The 18,908-nt window shown below is 44.2% G+C and overlaps 1 non-coding gene across 1 annotated transcript; it reads right to left on the reverse strand.

Moving 5' to 3' along the window:
* Positions 1–6,726: 6,726 nt before the first annotated feature.
* On the reverse strand, positions 6,727–6,833 carry LOC133827831 (small nucleolar RNA R71). Its single transcript, XR_009890482.1, has one exon. It is a non-coding gene; the product is annotated as a small nucleolar RNA R71 (small nucleolar RNA).
* Positions 6,834–18,908: the final 12,075 nt, after the last annotated feature.

Genomic DNA, 18,908 nt, shown 5'->3' on the forward strand with positions numbered 1-18,908 from the left:
TGGCATTCATGATTAATTCTTAAAACCTGACAATGAAGTGTGGTATAATCAATAGGTAAGGGGGATAATGGGCCGCACGGCCCAACCCAGTCGTGGGTGCCTAAACACACACATTTATGCTGCGTGTCCGAGAATTCAGGGATGGATGAGACACGTGATGTCTGATATATGCACGTTTACATTGCGTGGTTGACTTTATAAGGGGTCAGAGGTGCTAACTCAAGCTCGCACCTTGAGTTTGATGTACTCTCAAATTGTGGTGTCCATACTTTTGACTCGACTCCTTAGTAATCTCATTAAGCCGTTGGTTACCTCGAGCTAAAGAGGAAGGACCTGGTAACAGAAGCTCCAGGTACGTGGCATCCACGTGGCTGATATAATTATGCCCTTTCTCAGCTCGCTAATAGCCCGTGGATATTTAGGGCATACATTTGCCCCCCAAGCCCCTGCTCGTGGCACACGATGTCACTTGGGGCCACAGTGGGGGCTTTTAGGCTTCTTTGTGGACTCTTCACATTCCGCCCATTACGCTGGTATCGAATACGTGGAGCATCGTTGTTGGTGACGGTCCGTCTTCCAAGAACCACATTAAATGGCCTAGCCTATATTCGGCCGTCGTTTCGTCTTTCGAGTAGTGATCCTCGTATCCTACATCAAGGTGATCCAATGGCCCTCCTCCTTTGGCCTTTTACGTATATAAAAGGGCTGGACACCTTTCGCATGGGCTACCCGTTCATTTGAAAATTTGCTCATTTTCTCATGTTCTTCTTTCTTCTTAGTCTCAACATCCTTCCTTTCTTCCGGTCACTGTTCCCAGCGTTCCAGAAATTCAGACACGAGAGCTCCTTCGAGACTCCGATACCAGCGATCCCAACAGGATTTCAACCCAGACGACCCTTTCAGTCTCATCACAGCAAATCATTTCTGTAAGTCCTCCGTTTGTGCATGTTTTAAATGTTTTCCTTCGCTGTTGCTTAGGTAAACTATCTCTTTAATCGAATGCAGTAGGTTGCTTGTTTTTTGCTGGTATTTTATGTGTAGGTTTTTATCCTAGGGGCATCGACCATAGGAAAAACCATTTAGGATCATGACTCATAGGATACACTTTCTAGGGTGATTTTCTAGGTAAAATTTTTTTATGCCTATTTGGAATAGCCAGTTCTTAGGGTGCAAAAACCGAGTAGTTTAGGGGACACTCTTCACAGGCAGTTTTTCCTACTGTTGCCTACTGAAACTTTCCTTCCAAGGCAAACTTTTACTCTAACCCTCCTGACACACAGATTCCGAGTAATCAGGGACCCGTTGGGAGCACAGGTGCGTGTTCATAAAACCACGTGGTCTCACTCGCCACGGGTTGAGATTACCTCAGCCCGTGTAAAGGAAACACTTCGCGCTAGATTCTTTCTTATACTTAGGTCGCCTTCTCTAAATTTTCTTCTTTGTTCGTTAGGCGATCAGGTGGGACCTAAGAAGAGTGCACCCAAGAAGAGTGCGGGCAGCTCGTCTTCCCAGCAAACCAACAAAGGAAAGGAGGTGGCCATGGACTCCCCGATCCCCAACTTCAGACCAACCGTGGAGAAGGAGGTCGAGGTGGGGCCCGACACCTTTTTCGAGGCCGAGAGGATCGCCTCGAAGGTCACCACCCAAGGGAAAGTCAACAAAATCTTGCTTTCCCATAACAATGAGATAGGGAGGGGCGCCCTGGACGCCCGACCTCCCCTTGAAGGCGATCGGAGCTGCGCGCCACTCGATGAGGAGTATCCCGCCTGGAGCGACTAGCATCTCAAGGCTGGGGCCTTCCTTCCATTGGACCAGTACTTCGCGGATTTTTTAAATTACGTTAAGCTGGCTCCCTTCCAGCTCCCCCCTAACTCATATCGCCTGTTAGCGGGGTTGAAGTATCTATTCCTGAAGCAGGAATGGGAGGTCCCCACGCCAGCGGACATCCTCTACTTCTTCTGCCTCAAAGCCAGCCCGGAGCAACGGGGCTGAGGCGACGGGTTCTACTACCTGACCCATTTTCCAAATTCGGCTGCGATTATCGAGCTGCCCAGCCACCCCAATGACTTTAAGGACCAGTTCTTTATGTCAAAGGGGTTTTGCAACTGCGAGCACCATTATTTCAACCGTCCTCGTAAGTACCTTCTACCCTCTGCTCGTAGGTTGATCGCTGACTAGTCTCTTTTTATTCGTTCCTGACTTAGAAACTATCATGCAGCTATTTCTGCGAGGACGGCCAAGTCAGTGACCCTTGGGGGTCAATATGAGACCTTGGCGAGGCTCCCCCCAAGTGAAAAGGATTATCGCCAGCTCGTGTCCGACGAGACGATGCTGGCGTGCAAGTTAATCTCTCTGGGCCAGACTTTAGCCTTAAGGAGACCGCGGAGCCTCCCTCCTGCTCGCGAGATGGCACCCATCCCCAAGGAGGAGGCCGCAGGCGAGGATGAGGACGAGGAGGACGAGGTACACCTCGTGCGACGGAAGCGGGCTCTGGAGGTCGCCCAATAGGTAAACGTGGAGAGGGCCCAGTCTGGGGCAGCAGCTGGCCCCTCTGGCCAAGGTAATCCTTATCTGTTTAGGGATTTAGATAGGGCCACTGCCGACCTATGGCTTGCTAGGTTTAACCCCAGCCAACCCGTTCATCGCCACCAAAATGACCCAGACCGCGACATCACCCTACTCCAATGCGTCGACCAGCTTGTGCTATGTTATGACATGAGCTGCCCTAGGGGTACTATAGTTGTAGATAATACCTTAGCTTTTATGTCGGCCTTTTTCGAGGAGTACGGGACCAATCTTAGGTCGTGGCCCTCCCTCATGAAAGGTGTAGTAGCTCCGGGTTTTAGGCAGTACGTAGAAGAGTCCAGTCCCGTGGCAGATTCGGACCCAGATCGTCTTCTAGCTCGCGAAGTCGTTACCTTAGACTCCCTCGCCGAAGCTCCGGGGCCGGAGGTCGTGACCATAGACTCCTCCTCTAGCTCGGAGGGTAGGACCCCTTTCAATACATACTTAAGATCTGCTTTCTTTTCTTTTAATGTTTTGGAAAAATATTTTTACATGTATATTAATGCTTTCCTGTCTTTGCTTCAACAGAGGAGATGTCTCAGCCCGGGAACAATGATTTGCGAGCCATGTTCCCTGGAGGGAACCCTTCCTCCGGGGCTTCTGGGCCCATGGTGAAGAGGCTTCGGATGGCGAAGAAAGCCATCGGGACTACCTCCAAGTCTCCTGCAGAGGGGAAAAACCAAGCCCTGGCTGCTCTAGAGAAAGTGCCTCCGCCCCCTCCTACAACAGAGAAGATGCCCCCGCATCCTCCGCGAGCTCCCGTCTCTATTCGGGAACCGGAGGCGCCCACTGGGACCTTATCAACTACGACCCCAGAGGTGCGCATCCCGGTCAACCCCCGGGCCTTGGAGAAAATCCCCGATGTCTTCCAGGGGACGGTCTACGAGACCGCGACCTACATGGTGGACCACTGTTACAATGCCACCTCGAGGGATCTGTGGGAGATCGAGACAAGGAGTCCCGAGAACGTGATGGAGTCTTCATTGGGGATGACCCTCACGGTAAGTTGGCCTTGCCACTAGTATTCCCTGTTTGTTTGTATTATTACTTTTCCTAAGGCACTTTCCTTATTATCTTTTGGTCTTGCAAGGGGCTCTGGCTCTCCACCGGAGCATATCTCGGTCCCGGGACAAGATCGAGGAGATCAGGGGCGAGCACCAGGCTGCCCAGGTCTCTCTCGCGAAGGCTCAACAATAGGAAAGGGACGCCAAGGCGGCCCTGGAAACTGCTTGAGAAAACGAGAGGGTCGTCCAGGACGAGCTAGAGGCATCCCAGACCAAGCTGCAAGAGGCCGATGCCACCAAGGCCTCCCTAGCCGCTGGGAAGATTGAGCTCGAGGAGGCCAAGGCTACCCGGGCCGCACTGGACACCGCAAAGGTTGAGGCCGAAGAGGCTAAGGCTGCCCTGGCGGCGGAGAGGGCAGCTTCTAGCTCCTCCATGGAGGCTATGCTGTACCACTGCTAGGTCTTCAGCCCGGAAGGTGACTTCTCCTTGTTGGGGCAGGATGCGTGGGAGTCCTTCTTGGAGAAGTTCAAGGCTCGCCTTCAACAAGAGGCGCCCTCTGAGACCGAGGAGACTTCCACTCCGACCGAGCAGGATGGCGAGGGGGCGACCTGATCAGAGCGGCCTGGTGGGGCATAGGACTTTTCTTTTTCTTTTTATCCTTTACACATTTTTTTTTGTAACTTTATATTATGAGGTCTTCTGACCTCGAGACAATTGATTTCTTCACCTTTATTTTAATTGATTTACATATTGTTGCCTCTATCTTGTTTCTCTTCTATGAATTTGGTAATAATCTTAGTTTTTGTTGGTGTTGTGATTGGCATCTTATGCTTTTCTAGGAAAAAAACATGCTAATCAATCTTGAACCAACTTCTAAGACAAGTCCTAGTTGTATCCAGGACATTAATTTAAAAACTTAGTTCGCGTTAATTTTTTATCGATATCTTGTGCTTTTTAAGAAAAACATCGATAAATCAACTTGAGCTAACTTCTAAGTTTTAGGACCTGGTTGAATCCAGGACATTAATTTTGAAAACTTAGTTCGGGTTAATCCTTTTTTTGAGTTAAGTTTTTGTTATGTTTAGGTGGTGTTTTAAGTAGTCTTTTATCTCATTTTTCTTTCATTCAGTGCGGGTTTATGCTTTGTTTGTTTGTCTTTGTGAATATCATGAAGAATTGAGTACTTGGGGAAAAAATGTCAAAGAAAGAGAAGAATTAACCAATTTTTTCAACATATTTTGAGAAAGGATGAATCTCAACATGATTTGGAAGTGTTGGTGAATTTTTGGGATGAAATCTTGATAAATTGAGAAATTCCTTAAGAGCCATGGCATGAGCAAAATAGAGCCGCGGCTAGCTGGTGAAACAGATCCATTGTTTTGAGGGAGAACCATGGGCCGCGACATGGCTAAAGAGAGCCGCGGCATAGATGGGCATCAACCCAAAAATCGTTGACACGGGCCGCAGCATGGCTGACTAGGGCTGCGGCATGGAGAGAACAATTCGCCTAGGAATTTAGACACGGGCCGCGACATGGTGCATGTAGAGCCGCGGCCCGCCTCTTTTAAAAATTAAATCCTAGGTTTTTATAAGGCGAAAAAGAGAGAAGAAAGGGGACGTACAGATTTGGGGAGTGGTTTTTGCTTGAAGGCTGAAGGCTTGGAGTATTCAATCTACATGTTTTTCTTCTACTTTCTGATGTTATCTTTAATTTTCGTTGTGATTAGTATTATGATTATGAACTAATTTTCTATTTTGGATTTTTAATTGAATCACTTGAATCCCTATTATGAACTAATGCAATGTCAATTTTCTTCTTCTTCAATCTTCTTCAATTCCATATAACCTGTTCTTATAGATTGATTATTGATTGGCCATCTATAGTCACATATATATGTTTTTAAATCAAAATCTGAGAAGTGAGATTTGAATCCGCTGTGGTTATATTGGACATAATTCTAATTTGGAGCGAAAGTATCCATATTAATTGTGTAACTATTTATTAAGTTATCAAGATTAATGCAACCTTTGTGGTTCAATTTACCATAGAAATATAGGAAATTGTCACCTAGGTTGAGTTTATGATTCATAGTATGATTATAGGCTGTTGTATCAACTTGTTAATTGAATTAGGCAAAAAGAAGAAGAACTCAGTACTTTGCATTAGGGAATGATAGGGAGGATAGTTGATGAGATTAAACATCCTAATTATTTCTTCAGTGGTTAAATCAAAGATTTTACTATTAGTTGTTATTCCATTTAATTTTCAATTATTGTTCTGAACTTTATAGTTTCTTTTGCTGTGTGTACAAAAATCAAGAATTTTAATTGATCAAATAGAAAGAGAAATTAATTGATTGGTAATTGATAATTCATTCCTTGGGGACGATACTTGGTTTCTTTACCATATTATTACAAATTGCGACTGTGTGCACTTGCATAGCAAATAAAATTCGCAACAAGTTTTTGGCGCCGTTGCCGGGGACTGAAAATAATTATCAATATCAGTCTTATTAATTTTTATTCTAATTTGATTTTAATTTCTCTTGTTTATGATCTGTTTAGTTGCTTAATTTGTCTATCTCAGGTGAACTGTGTTATATGCGTAGCAGAAGAGGAGCAGACAATCTTGTTCCTTTGAATCCTGAGATTGAATAGTCTTGCAAGCAAAACAGAAAGAACAAGAGGGTGGCCCAGAAATCTATGAAGATGGCACAGAATGATGGGGATGGCAGGAATGTTTTAATTCCTGGAATTGCACAAGGGGGTCAAGCTCAGAACAATGCTGAGAGGAGCCTGAGAGACTATATACTGCGCACTCTGACGGGAGTATAAAACAGTATATGCCCACCAGCTGTAGAGGCTAACAACTTTGAGATCAAGCCAGCTATTTTACAAATGGTGCAATCCTCTGTTCAATTTAATGGGTTGCCTTCTGAAGATCCTCACACCTATTTGTCTAATTTTCTGGAGATGTGTGGAACTTTTAGATACAATGGGGTGAGTGATGATGCTATTAAAATTAGGCTTTTACCATTTTCTCTGAGGGATAGAACTAAAAGTTGGTTGAACTCTTTGCAACCGAACTCTATTATCACCTGGCAAGATCTGGCTCAGAAGTTTTTGTCAAAATTCTTCCCTCCTTCCAAAGCTACTAAATTGAGGGGAGAAATCAATAATTTTTGCCAGAATGATGGAGAATCATTGTATGAAGCTTGGAAACGGTTCAAAGAACTTTTGAGAAGATGTCCTCATCATGGCATTGAACAGTGGATGTTAGTGCAGAATTTTTAGAATGGTTTATGTCCTACTACTAGAACCATTATTGATGCTGCAGCGGGTGGTACTTTTATCAGCAAGAGTGCAACTGATGCTTATGAGCTGCTGGAGGACATGGCCACAAATAATCATCAGTGGTCTGAGGAAAGATAATCGGGGGTCAGAAAGGTAGCTGGGGTGCATGAGCTGGATGCAATCACTGCTTTAACAGCACAAGTAGCCTCCTTGACAAAACAGTTACAACAGAGCACTGTATCTACTAATGCGGTTCAAATGGCAGCTAGGTGTGAAATTTGTGGTGGTTCTCACTCTATTGATCAGTGCCTCACCAGTATTAACAATAACATTTTGATGGATCAAGCTCAGGTTCAATCGGTGGGAAACTTTCAGAGGCCATTCAATAATCCATTCTCCAATACTTACAATCCTGGGTGCCAAAATCATCCTAATTTTTCTTGGAGGAATAATCAGGGCCAGCAACCTCAGTTTCAGGGTCAATTTCAGAATAATATGCCTCAGCCACCAATGCATCAAGCCTCTTCATCACAACAACCTAGGCCTCAAAAAACAATGAATCAAGCTCCACCTGAAAGGCCTAATGAATTGCGAGCTGCATTATTGACTCTCACCAACACTCAAACTCAGTTTATGACAGAAACTCGCTCATCCATCAGGAATCTTAAGATGCAAGTTGGTAAATTGGCAAATATGTTACAAAGTAGGCCTCAAGGAAATTTTCCAAGTAATACAGAGGTGAATCCTAAAGAGCAGTGCAATGCAATCCCTTTGAGGAGTGGGAAGAAGTTGGAAGAGCCAGTCAAGAAGTCTATACCTACACCAAAAGTTGAAGTTGAGAATGAGGGTAAGGTAGAAGAAGTGGTTATTGAAGACCTTGAGAAAAATCAGTCACCAGTGAGTTATGAGCACCATATCAAGATTCCATATCCTCAGCAACTTCAAAAGAGGACTCTTGACAACCAATTTTCGAAGTTTCTAGATATTTTTCGAAAACTTCACATTAACATACCTTTTGCCGAGGCACTTGAAAAAATGCGAAGTTATGTGAAGTTTATGAAGGAAATACTGTCCAAGAAGAGGAAGATGGAAGATTATGAGACGGTGGTGCTCACTGAAGAGTGCAGTGCCATTCTGGAAAGAAAGCTTCCTCTGAAACTGAGAGATCCTGGGAGTTTCACAATACCCTGCACTATTGGGAATTTTGAGAGTATGAATGCTCTATGTGATTTGGGGGCGAGCATTAATCTAATGCTGCTTTCTGTGTTCAGAAGATTGAAGCTTGGGGAAGCAAGACCTACAACATCGACTCTTCAGTTGGTAGACAGATCAATAGCACATCCTCGGGGTATTATTGAAGATGTTTTGGTAAAAGTGGACATGTTCATCTTCCCAGCAGATTTTATTGTACTTGATATGGAGGAGGATGCCAACATCCCAATCATTCTTGAAAGACCATTCTTAGCCACAGGACGAGCTTTAATTGACGTACAAAAGGAGGAGTTAAGGTTACGAGTCCAACATGAAGAAATAAGTTTTAATGTTTTTGCAGCAATTGAAATTCCTACCTGTTGTAGAGTTGATGTGGTGAATGATTGTCAAGATTCAATTGGTAAAAAGAAGAAGACCAAAGAACGATTTCAAACAGTTCGACATCGTATGAAAAGATTATTGTGTGGCAAGTTTGAAGGTTTCGATGACATTGGGGATAATTTCAATATTCTCAATAGTGGAACGGAATTCTCCTCGTATGACACGATGGCTCTCAAGGATGCAAGGGGTGGCCACCACCTCCGCCATACTGACGTGGCGTGCTTTTTGAGGTAAGTCTTCTTTCCTTACTCTTCATGTCACATTGGGGACAATGTGCAATTTAAATTTGGGGGAGGGACTTATTAGTTATTGTGAATATTTTTGTTTATCTTTGTTTTTATCTTTGATTTTATCTCTGTTCTGTTAATTTTAATTTGCCAATACTTTGATTGTAATACCATTTGTCATCAATGTGTGAGGGAGTAATTGTGTGAATAACCATGTGCTTGGTCGATCACTCTTGGTATTAAGTTTAAATGTTTTGTTGGAAATTTGAATATTTTATGTAAATTGGGACAATTAGTATGTTATATATGTTTTACTTGGGTATGAGGAATGAATGGTGGAATCTGATAGAACTTGCATTACTTGTCTTTTGAGACGAAATCCTTGATGACATGTGTTTTGGAATATGATATAGGCAATCTTTTGGAATGTTTGGGCCTTTCAAGCTTACCCTTATCATTATTTGCCCTAGTTTGCTCATTTGTGCCTTAACTTGTATTGTTGATTGTTTAACCACTTCATTAAGCCAAAAATTGTACCAATTATTTTTCCCTGTCCTATGAATTATGCCATAAGCTTAGAAATAATTTTAGGGGAGCGATTTGTGATTAGGTAGAGCGAAAAAGAAACATATTGGTGTGAGTGGATGAACAATGTAATTTTATCTTTCGGTTGAGACAAGTGTTAAAAAAAAAAAAATACTTGCAACATCACTGTAAATCAGTTTCAATTTTTGTCTTCAGAAAAGAAAGAAAAACAAAAAGAAAAGAGAAAAATAAAGTGATGATTGGTGTATTGATTATGAGTTCTCAATCGATAAAAAATGGGTGAATTATGGGTTGGCTATTAAAATGCAATATGGGTTGTTTGATGGATTTCTTTTTAGGTGCTTATGGTATAATGAAGCCTAAATGTCTTTTTTTTATCTACCCTTACCTAATCCAAAAATGCATGAACCTTGAAAGTCCTGATTGATTCCAAAACATATGTTGTTAACATTAGTGGAGAAAGGCAAGTATGCAAGCATATTAAATTTTGGTGAGTGAATTGTTGAAAGAGTAAAATATGTATGATGTATTCTAATTGCTCGTTTTGTTATTTACAACTCATATTCAAATTTCCAACTGAGTCATTTGGGTTAATTGTGAGAGTGATTATACTGAAATTCTGGTTGAAAATCGCATTTGTTATTTCGCGATTGATGACAGTGTGTTGTGGACAAAGTGGAGGTTTTATTATTTGTGTGTTTTGTTTTGTTTCAAGTCTAAAGTCAATCTTTACTCGAGGGCGAGTAAAGGTTAAGTTTAGGGGAGTTTGTTGAGTCTAGTTTTTGTTATGTTTAGGTGGTGTTTTAAGTAGTCTTTTATCTCATTTTTCTTTCATTTAGTGCGGGTTTATGCTTTGTTTGTTTGTCTTTGTGAATATCAGGAAGAATTGAGTACTTGGAGGAAAATGTCAAAGAAAGGGAAGAATTAACAAAGTTTTTCAACATATTTCAAGAAAGGGTGAATCTCAACATGATTTGGAAGTGTTGGTGAATTTTTGGGATGAAATCTTGATAAATTGAGAAATTCCTTAAGAGCCACAGCATGAGCAAAATAGAGCTGCAGCTAGCTGGTGAAACAGAACCATTGTTTTGAGGGAGAACCACGGGCCGTGGCAGGGCTAAAGAGAGCCGCGGCATAGATGGGCATCAACCCAGAAATCGTTGACACGGGCCGCGGCATGGCTGACTAGGGCTGCGGCATGGAGAAAACAATTCGCCAAGGAATTTAGACATGGGCCGCGGCATGGTGCATGTAGAACCGCGGCCCGCCTCTTTTAAAAATTGAATCCTAGGTTTTTATAAGGAGAAAAAGAGAGAAGAAAGGGGACGTACAGATTTGGGGAGTGGTTTTTGCTTGAAGGCTGAAGGCTTGGAGTATTCAATCTACATGTTTTTCTTCTACTTTCTAATGTTATCTTTAATTTTCGTTGTGATTAGTATTATGATTATGAACTAATTTTCTATTTAGGATTTTTAATTGAATCACTTGAATCCCTATTATGAACTAATGCAATGTCAATTTTCTTCTTCTTCAATCTTCTTCAATTCCATATAACATGTTCTTATAGATTGATTATTGATTGGCCATCTATAGTCATATATATATGTTTTTAAATCAAAATCTGAGAAGTGAGATTTGAATCTGCTGTGGTTATATTGGACATAATTCTAATTTGGAACGAAAGTATCCATATTAATTGTGTAACAGTTTATTAAGTTGTTAAGATTAATGCTACCTTTGTGGTTCAATTTACCATAGAAATATAGGAAATTGTCACCTAGGTTGAGTTTATAATTCATAGTATGATTATAGGCTGCTGTATCAACTTGTTAATTGAATTAGGCAAAAAGAAGAAGAACTCAGTACTTTGCATTAGGGAATGATAGGGAAGATAGTTGATGAGATTAAACATCCTAATTATTTCTTCAGTGGTTAAATCAAAGGTTTTACTATTAGTTGTTATTCCATTTAATTTTTAATTATTGTTTCTGAACTTTATAGTTTCTTTTGCTGTGTGTACAAAAATCAAGAATTTTAATTGATCAAATAGAAAGAGAAATTAATTGACTGGTAATTGATAATTCAGTCCTTGAGGACGATACTTGGTTTCTTTACCATATTATTACAAATTGCGACTGTGTGCACTTGCATAGCAAATAAAATTCGCAACACCTTTATTGATATCTCGTGCTCTTTAAGAAAAATATCGATCAATCAATTTGAACTAACTTCTAAATTTTTAGGACGACCTGGTTATATTCAGGATATAACTTTGTTCGCGTTAATCCTTTATCGATATCTCGTGCTTTTTAAGAAAAAAATAGATCAATCAATTTGAATTAACTTCAAAGTCCTTAGGACGACCTGGTTATATATAGGATATAACTTAGTTCGCGTTAATCCTTTATCGATATCTCGTGCTTTTTAAGAAAAACATCGATCAATCAATTTGAATTAACTTCTAAGTCTTTAAGACGACCTGCTTATATCCAGGACATATGCCCCCCAATAATTAGGAAAGGGTCTTTCATGGTTACTTGACATTACATCCACAAATATACACAATAATGAAAAAAGATTTAATTCTCATTACTTAATAAACAAAAGATTGCTTTTCTGATTAAGCCTTTCAAAGGTATCATTGATAATATTTCTTCAAATGGATAGCGTTCCAAGTTTGTGGGACTGCTTCTCCATTAGGCTGAGCTAACTTGTAGGTTCCCTCTTTTATGACCTCAGTTATTTGGTAGGGCCCTTCCCAATTCGGCCCCAATACTCCGTCTTTGGGATCCATACTGGCTAAGAAGACTCTTCAGAGGACCAGGTCGCCAATGCCAAAGGCGCGTTTTCTGACCTTTGAGTTGAAATAACGAGTGATCTTTTGCTAATAATGCGCGAGCTGTAGCTGTGAATCCTCTCGTCTTTCATCAATCAGGACGAGGGACGCGCAAAGCAATTCATGACTGCGATCCTGGTCTAATGCCTAGACTCTATGCGAGGCTACCTTTACTTCGACAGGAAGGACTGCCTCACTCCCGAAAGCCAAGGAGAAAGGAGTATGACCCGTCGGCGTTCGATGTGAGGTCCGGTATGCCCCGAGTACCTGGGGGAGCTATTCTGGCCAGACTCCCTTGGCTTCGTCAAGTCTTTTCTTAAGGCCTGCCTTTAGTGTTTTATTGACGGCCTCGACCTGCCCATTTGCCTGGGGATAGGCCACAGAGGAGAAGCTTTTTACAATGCCATGCCTCTCACAGAACTCGGTGAAGAGGTCACTATCAAACTGCATTCCATTATCTGATACGATCTTCTTTGGCAGCCTGAATTGGCAGATAATGCTTTTGACCACGAAGTCGAGGACTCTTTTTGAAGTGATCGTTGCCAGGGGCTCTGCTTCTACCCACTTGGTGAAGTAGTCGATAGCCACCACCGCATAACGGACTCCTCCCTTTCCAGTGGGGAGGGCGCCAACCAAGTCGGTTCCCCAGACCGCGAATGGCAATAGGGACGAGATCATCTTCAGCTCGACCGGGGGAGCTCGGGCAACTATGGCGAATTGCTGGCATTTGTCACATTTTTTGACGTAGGAGGTCGAGTCCTTTGACAGAGTGGGCCAATAATATCCTTGCCTTAAGATCTTTAGGGCCAAGATTTGCCCCTCAGTGTGATTTCCGCAAAAACCCTCGTGCACTTCCTGCAAAATGGTCTTCGCTTCACCTGGAAGAACACATTGTAGGAGAGGTAGAGAGTATCCACGATGGTATAATATCCTATCTACCAATGTATACCTTGGAGCCTGGTAAAGTACCCTCCTTGCGTCATTAGCTCTTCAGGTAACTTTCCAACTGTGAGATATTCGAGGATGGGGGTCATCCAGGTCGGTCTGCAATCGATCATCTCGACCTCTGCCCCAACTTCCTCTATGCTTGTTTTCTCCAAAAACTCTACCAGCACTAACCCCAGAGTCTCCACCTCCCCAGATCTAGCAAGCTTTGCGAGTGCGTCCGCGCTGGCATTCTGCTCCCGAGGTATCTACTCGATTGAGCCACGCTCGAATGCAGACAGCTCGCTCTTTACCTTGTCCAGGTAAGCAGCCATCTTGGTTCCCTGTGCTTGGTATTCACCTAGCACTTGGTTTACCACGAGCTGGGAATCGCTGTAACATTGGACAGAGCTGCCCTTCAGCTCTTGGGCCACCCTTAGCCCGGCTAGTAAAGCTTCGTATTCAGCCTCGTTGTTGGATGCTTTGAATCCGAATCTCAACGCCGAGTGGAATCGATGTGCTTCTGGGGATATCAAAATGATTCCAGCCGCGAAGCCATTCTCGTTAGATGAGCCATCTACCAAGACCTTCCATGAGGCCTGCATTAAGGAGGCCTCGGTTGATTCTTCCACAGGATATTCTCGAAATCCTGAGCATTCTACCACAAAATCAGCCAGGGCCTGGCTTTTTATTGCAGTTCGCAATGCGTACAAAATCTCGAACTGGCTAAGCTCAATAGCCAACTTCAACAGACATCCCGATGCTTCAAAACCTGCCTTAAAGGTTGATCGGTTATGGCATGTATTGAGTGGGACTGGAAATACGGCCTGAGCTTTTGGGAGGCTGTAATGAGACAGAAAGCCATCTTTTCCATCAACGGATACTGGGACTCAGCTCCGAGAAGCCTCTTGGTGATGTAATAGACTCGCTTCGGACTAATACGACACTAACTACATCTTCTATGACAGCTAGGTAAAGCAAAAGAGGCTCTCCTGCCATTGGTTTGGACAATACGGGTGGCTCAACTAAATGTGCTTTCAGGTCGAGGAAGGCACGTTCGCACTCCTCGGTCCATTTGAACTACTTATTCCCCCGGAGCAGGTTGTAGAATGGCAGACACTTGTCGGTAGATTTATAGATAAACCGATTAAGGGCCACCACCCTTCCTGTCAGGCCTTGAACGTCCTTTTGCAACCGAGGTGACGGCAGCTCGAGCAATGACCTGATCTTATCGGGGTTTGCCTCGATTCCTCTGGTATTGACAATGAAACCCAGGAATTTCCCTGATGTGATGCCGAAAGTGCACTTCTGCGGGTTAAGCCTCATGCCGTATTCTCTCAGTATCTTAAAGCATTCCTCCAGGTCAGAAACATGGTTATCGGCAATTTTTGACTTGACCAGCATGTCATCAACGTACACTTCCATGTTCTTCCTGATCTAGTTGGCAAACATCCTGTTTACCAACCTCTGGTATGTAGCTCCGGCGTTCTTCAACCCGAATGGCATGACCTTATAACAATAAACGTTAGTTGGGATCATGAAGCTAGTGTTCTCTTGGTCCACTGGATTCATGGCGATCTGATTATAGCCCGAATATGCGTCCATAAAGGACATGAGCTCGTGCCCCGCCGTGGCGTCTACCAATTGGTCGATCCTTGGCAAGGGGAAACAGTCTTTGGGGCAAGCTTCGTTCAAATCGGAGAATTCGATGCAGGTCCGCCATTTCCCCTTGGGCTTTGGCACCAACACAGGATTGGCGACCCAGACTAGGAACTTAGCTTCGTGGATAAAGACGCACTTTAAGAGTCGGGCTAATTCCTCTTCTAGTGCTTCAGCTCGAGATGTTCCTAGGCGCCTCTGATTCTAGGATTTCGCAGGCACGCTTTTCTCCAAATGGAGGGTGTGCATGATGATGCTCGGATTGATCCCCACCATGTCCTCGTGAGACCATGTGAAGATGTCCAGATTCTCCTGCAGGAACTTAATCTGCTCCGCCTTCCTTTTGTCACATAGATTTTTCCCGAGCTTTACCATCCGTGAGGGATTCTGTGGATCGATATTTACCTCCTCGAGCTCTTCGATAGCTTGGAGCTCAGATTTATCCTCGCCTATTCTGGGGTCGATATCATCACCTAAGATGATATTTTCCCCTTCGGCATTCTGAGGTTTTTCAATCTCAAGACTAGGCACGAGTTCCAGAGATTCCTCATTTCCACCTTGGATGGCAATTGTTAACTGCCCAGGTTTCAATTTTCCCTTCAAAGAAATGTTGTAGCATTCCCTGGCAGCAAGTTGATCATCACGGACCATGCATATCCCTGTGGAAGAGGGGAATTTTAGCGCGAGGTGGCGGATGGAGGTAACGGCTTCAAATGCTATTAGCGTAGGTCGACCCAAAATGGCATTGTACGCGGTGGGACAATCGATGACCACAAACTCGAGGAGTTTCGAGACTGTCTGAGGTCCCTCTCCAAAGGTGATCACCAGCTCGATCGTTCATATTGTCGCCGATCCTTCTTCAGAGAATTCGTAAAGCATCATGGAGGTGGCTTTTAGCTCGGTGACAGACAAACCCATCTTTTCCAGCGTGGACCAGAACAGGAGGTTTACCAAGCTCCCATTATTGACCAGCACTCTCCTAACCCTCCAATTAGCGAGCTGCACGGCTACAACCAGAGGGTCGTTATGAGGGAACTGGACGTGGTTGGCATCTTCTTCAGTAAATATGATTGGTTGCCTCTCCAATCGTTGCTGCTTCGGTAGATGCTGCTCAGGGATGAACTCCACTCCATTGTGAGCCTTAAGTTTGTTGACATATCTTTTTTGGGCACCTCTGCTCGTGCCAGCTAGATGGGGACCTCCAGAGATCGTGGAAATCTCTCCTCCTACACGAGAGGAGGGACGTCCTGATCTACCCAAGATCCGGGCTGAGTTATCGGGACTTCCGGAGCTAGATGACCGTTGGGAACTCTATTCCGCGCATACTGAGCCAAGGGTTCGGCTCTGATAAGAGTCTCGATCTCATCCTTCAGGTGCCTACAATCATCGGTATTGTGGCCAATGTCATTGTGGAACCGACAAAACTTGGAAGGGTCTCACTTACCCTTCTGTTGCTTTAACGGTTCCGGCTTCTTCCAGGGGAAGCGAGCAGAATTTGCTAGAAAGATGTTCTCTCTAGAGTGGGTGAGCTCGGTATAAGTCGTGTAGACCGGCTTGAATTTTTCTACGGACTTGTTCTTCTTTGGACTGTGCTGATTGCCCTCGCTACTCCCCTTTCTCTTGCCTCCACCAAACTGGTTATTCTGTGTAACGGTTTGGGTCGTTGTCACGACCTCCGTTTCCACTCCAGCGGGCTGTTTAGGGGCCTGGCTGGTTCCCGCGGCTGATGCTCATGCCTCCTCCAGGTTTATCCATCCCTGGGTCCTATTTAGGAATTCATTTACCGTGCTGACTCCCTTCCTTTGTATCTCTTCCAAGAGTCCTCCTCCGACGAGGATCCCAGTCCTCAAAGCCATGAGATTATAACTGTAATCTGTGTCTCTGGCCCGAGCAACGACGTTCACGAATTGGCTCAGGTAAACCTTCAGAGGCTCATCGGGTTGCTGCCTTACGTTTGCCAGGGTATCGGCCTTGACGTGGGCAGCCTAGGAAGCTTAGAATGCTCTCTTGAAGTTAGCAGAGAAAGCTTTCCACGAGCTGATTGACTGCTTCTTACTCTGTTTGAACCATTGTCTTGCTGGCCCAGTCAAGGTGGAGGGAAATATTAAACACCTCAACTCGGGACCAATGTTGTGGGCCATCATCAAGGTATTGAACATACCCAGATGATCTGACAGATCCCCGTCTCCGTTGAACTTGGACAAGTGAGGCATACGGAAACCAGGTGGATACGAGTCGCTGCTATGCTGGGGGCGAAGAACTCAAGTTCGTCCCCTGAATCATATTCATCTTTTTCTTTTTCTGATAGAAGCTTCCTCATCAGCTCATCCATCTGAGCCAGATGCTCAAGGGTTTTGTCCTGACTTCCTTGGTTGTTCCGAGGCTGTTCAATAGCTCCAGATCCATTGTGCGTGTTTGGAGGGTTATTGTCCCTCCTATCTTGGGACGTTCCCGCTATCACGTACTTCAGACAGGTCTTCCCTTTGGCGAGCGTGGCTGCCGTTTCCAACTGGGTCTCCTCTTCGAGAGTTTAGGCGATCTCGAAGGTCATCTCTAGGGGCGGCCTAAGGACTTTGCGCCGAGCTCAAGCTCTGGCGCAAGTCTCTGTCGGATAGATCACTTTGACGGCTTCCGGTCCAATAGCTTCCATTTGAGAAGCTGGGGGCCCGCTGCTGAGGACGAGGATCCGGGACTTCTCTAGGCGCCCGGCTATGATGGGAAGGTCTGACAGAAGGAGGATTTCTCCTGCTGCTCCCATGATCTGGAATGTCTTAGACTGGCCGGGGAGGAGACGGGTATCTTATTGGTGAAGGAGGATGCCTGACCGGGGATGCGATCCTAGTCCCATCAGGGCAGATCAAGTTAGGTCTCGGCCGCTCCGCTCTACCATCCTCTGCGTCCTTTGCTTAGCGGTCTAAGCGAGGCGCATCCATCTCTCTTGTTTGCCTGAAAGCTAAGAAAATTCAAGGAACAAAATTGAAGAATATGAGCTGGAGACTAGGGGAAATTTAAGCAAGGCACAACTAGGTGATCACGGAAGGGTGAGGCTTCAACCTAAGGTATGGATTCTATCTTTGTTTTCTGGGAACTTTTATTGATGGGTGAGTTTGACTAGGTTTTTAAGTAATGGATTAATTGTTTGTTTGGGATGATAGGTTCAGTAGAATTTTTTAGTGTTTTATGCTTAGGATTTGTAATTGGGGGTCCTGGTTTTGTTTCTGGACTTGGTCTGGTTTTGAATTTGTAATTGGGGTAGAATTTTGGGGTTTAGGCTTGAGGAAAATGCTGAAAAAGTGGGGATTTTCTGGGATTGGGGGCTCGGTTCGCAACCCTGTTCTTCAGGTGCAGCGACCCATGTTCTTAAGGAGGCTGGGAGCCTCTGTTTGCCAAGTGCGCTGCGACCCAGGGTGTGCAAGTCGCGGTCCGTGCTCTCAAGCAGGGAGGACTGGGTCTCTATTTAAGGGGTGGGTCGTGGCCCTTAAGGGCAAGTCGCAACCCTAAATAGAAAATAAGGAGCAACCAAGGTTTTAGGCTCGGGGATTCAAACCTAAGCGCTCGGGACAAATTCTACTACTAATTCGAGGTTCCACAGGCTAGTAGTTGTTTGCTAAACATTTATTTGGATTAGAGATTGATAGTTACTCATTTTGTTGTGACTAGGGTTATCGTTAAGGCTAAGGACTGAGGATCGTGCTCAAGACTGCTTTTTATTTATCGCTCGGGATTCGAGGTAAGAAAATTCCACCCATGTGGTTGTGAACGGGAATGAGGTTCCCAGTAATTGAATATAATATATGCAATCTGCTATTGTATGGTTGTTATTCGTTATATGAAAAGACGACCTAAGGGTGCCGGGGTTGATGATATGCGAACTAAACGCAGCTCAACCTAAGCGAGCCGAGATTAGCTAGACAAATAAAGGGCTCAGCCTAAGGGCATTGACCCTAAACGTTTGTATTAATGATTGAAAAATATGCTTGAGAATATATGTTTACCATTGTTTAGCTTAATGCTTGTACCTTGCTGAATAATTGAACTAGTTGGATTAAAGTTTCCTGAATGTTACTGTTGTTATATGTGTTTGTTGTTTATGGTTTTCTTGCTGGGCCTTGGCTCAAGGGTGCTACGTGGTGCAGGTAAAGGCAAAGGGAAATCGAAACAACCATGAGTTGGAGAGCTCTGGGGGCGGAGTGTACATCGTCAACTACTCGACAGCCACCGCCGAGGGAAAGTTACAGGAATAGAGCTCTAAATTGTAT

The sequence above is a fragment of the Humulus lupulus genome, chromosome 3 (genome assembly GCF_963169125.1).
Source record: "Humulus lupulus chromosome 3, drHumLupu1.1, whole genome shotgun sequence".
Classification (NCBI taxonomy): domain Eukaryota; kingdom Viridiplantae; phylum Streptophyta; class Magnoliopsida; order Rosales; family Cannabaceae; genus Humulus; species Humulus lupulus.